Raw genomic sequence first — 2,871 nt, 5'->3', positions numbered from 1 at the left:
TACTTAATATGACTAAAGGAGATGGGTAGTGCGAAGAGGAATTGGATAATTTTAAGCCATGGCTAACAAAACAACCATAGCCAAATTGAATGATTCTGTAGGTGTATTAACCAGTTTACAGAATAACATAACTAAAACAGCATAAACCTGGGGAAGAAATCCTACAGTCCTTTTAGTTTCTGAATTCTCCTTGTTTCTCTAGTTAATTCACCTGGAGTTTCCGAATACACAGTTTTACTGCAATCAAATGGCTATTGAGTTTGCTTTGTTGTTTCCTGACACTATAGCAGTACTGCAAGTAAAATCAGATTTTGTTGTTTTAAACACAGCTAGATTTTCTATTTTTAACCTTTTCTCTTTCCCTCTCTCTCTCTTTCTTTTTCTTTCTTTTTTCAGCATCCAAAATCTTTAGTAAGAGGATAGGATCTAGAGTCAGTTCTTGTAGCCTCGGCTGGCCAGTTGGCCTCTGGCGCGCTCGAACTTCCGGCTCTTGGAGCGGATGTATGGTTTGGTACGGCTGTGTGGTGTTTCCGGGGCCTTGCCAAAATGCCGGTACACCTCTGGGCCCTTGCGAGGACCAGAGAGCAGGACGGTGCCACAGCCTTTGGGGAAGTCCGGGGCCAGCTGGTCGAAATTGAGGATCTTGCGCCCGGCCCTGAGGATGCCGCATGCGCAGTGCACACACCTTCAGTTTGGCCACCTCCAGATCCCGTACGTCATCCGACCCCACAACCACAGCGTTTCTGTTTTCCCGGCCAGGAAGCTGTATCTTCCGGATCATCTGGGAAAGGACAGAGGTGGTCTGTTGGTGCGATTCATAAACAACCTCTTCAGCACAACCTGGTTGAATGTGGAGTTGTTTCATCTGGCCAGAAACCTGTACAGCTTGACCAACAGCCTCAGGTAGACCAATATCCTGGTTCTTGGGCTCCTTGTGCCGAACCTTTCGGTCCTTGGGGGGCGGATGTCAACCCCCATGATGGCGCCTTCTGTTTTGTGTGTTGTTATTTTTTCCCTTGAGCGCGGATAGGAGTTTCTCTTTTGCCCTGTAACTGAAAGAAAAAAGTTACATAGGTTTAAGTGTGGATTTCTTTTCACTGAGTTAATCTGGCATGTAATGATCCCACCTCATTTTTACATTCTTTTTTTAATGTTTTATTTTTAATTATTATGGGTACATAGTAGGTATATATATTTATGTGGTACATGTGATGTTTTGATGTAGGCATACAGGGTATAAAAATCACATCAGGATAATTGGGGCAACCATCACCTCAAGTATTTATCATTTCTTTGTGATAGGAACATTCTAGTTCTACTCCTTTAGGTATTTATAAATATATAGTAAATTACTGTTGACTGTAGTCACTCAGTTGTGCTACCAAATACTATCTAACTATATTTTTGGACTCAATAATCATCCCCACTCCCCTAGTCCTCTCCCACTACTACCCTTTCCAACCTTTGGTAACTATCATTCTACTCTCTATCTCCATGAGTTCGGTTGTTTCAGTTTTTAGCTCCCACAAATAAGTGAGAACATGTGAAGTTTGTGTTTCTGTGCCTGGTTTTTTTCACTTCACACAGTGTCCTCTAGCCTCATCCATGTTGTTGCAAATAACAGGATTTTATTCTTTTTATTGCTGAACAATATTCCATTGTGGATAAATACTACATTTTGTTTATCCATTCATCTGTTGATGGACACTAAAGTTGATTCCAAATCTTGGCTGTTGTAAAGAGTGCTGCAATGAACATGAGAGTGCAGGTATCCCTTCAATATATTGATTTTATTTTTGGGGGATATATACCTAGAAGTGAGAATCCTGGCTCACGCGATAGTTCTATTTTTAGTTGTTTTGAGGAACCTCCATAGTGTTCTCCACAGATAACATATATGGTTTTTGTTGTTGTTGTTGTTGTTTTGAAACAGAGTTTCACTCTTTCACCCAGGCTGGAGTGCAGTGGTGTGATCTCGGCTCACTGCAAGCTCTGCCCCCCAGGTTCAAGCGATTCTCCTGCCTCAGCCTCCAGAGTAGCTGGGATTATAGGGGCCTGCCGCCACGCCCTGCTGATTTTTGTATTTTTAGTAGAGATGGAGTTTCACCAGTTGGCCAGGCTGGTCTCAAACTCCTGACCTCAGGTGATCTACCCACCTCTGCTTCCCAAAGTGCTAGGATTACAGGTGTGAGCCACCACACCCGGCCAGATTTTTGTTTCTAATTGTTTGTTTGATTTTTAGCTAAGGAAATAGCAATTGTGTTTTTTTATTATTGTTTTAGATTCCATTCTTTTTTGCTTATTGAGGAACAACTGTTACACTGAGTTCGCGTCTTTCTTATTTCTTTTCATTATCTATTGTGTTCTTCATTGTTTTCTCTTTCCCTCTAGCTTATGGGAAACTTGTCAAGTTTGACCAATATGTCACCAACTCAATATTCTACAATGCCAATTCTGCTGCTTATTGCTTCCAAAGATTGATATTTGTCCTTTCAGCTGTGTTTTCAATTTCTATGAAATTATTTCTTATCCCATCTGTCTCTCATTCATCCATTGTACCTTGTTATATCCTTGAACTAGCCTTTGCTCTCTTTTTGGTTTTCTTACTTGTTTCATAAAAGTATTTTTACTTAATTTCAGAGAAGTAGACTGATTTGTAGTTGTGTGTGTGTGTTTCAGGATGTACATAAATTTGTAGAGGTTACTCTTTCTATAAATTTCTTTAAGTTGAAATCCATTTTTAAAAACCTCAATGTTTTTATAGACTCCATGCAATAGTTGATATTTACATTTTCCATTCCTTCATCTAGAAATAAGAGTTATTTTCCAGACACATTTTTTTCCATGTACAAAATGCCTTCTCCCTATCCT

At 40.2% G+C, this 2,871-nt stretch overlaps 1 pseudogene; it reads right to left on the bottom strand.

Annotated features, from left to right (window-relative positions):
* Window positions 1–432: 432 nt before the first annotated feature.
* LOC709415 (large ribosomal subunit protein eL18 pseudogene) lies at window positions 433–978 on the bottom strand (annotated as a pseudogene).
* Between the last annotated feature and the right edge of the window lie 1,893 nt (window positions 979–2,871).

This window comes from Macaca mulatta, chromosome 3, assembly GCF_049350105.2.
Source record: "Macaca mulatta isolate MMU2019108-1 chromosome 3, T2T-MMU8v2.0, whole genome shotgun sequence".
Classification (NCBI taxonomy): domain Eukaryota; kingdom Metazoa; phylum Chordata; class Mammalia; order Primates; family Cercopithecidae; genus Macaca; species Macaca mulatta.
Note: the sequence above shows the minus strand (reverse complement) of the source record. Positions and strands in the feature narration are given on the sequence as shown.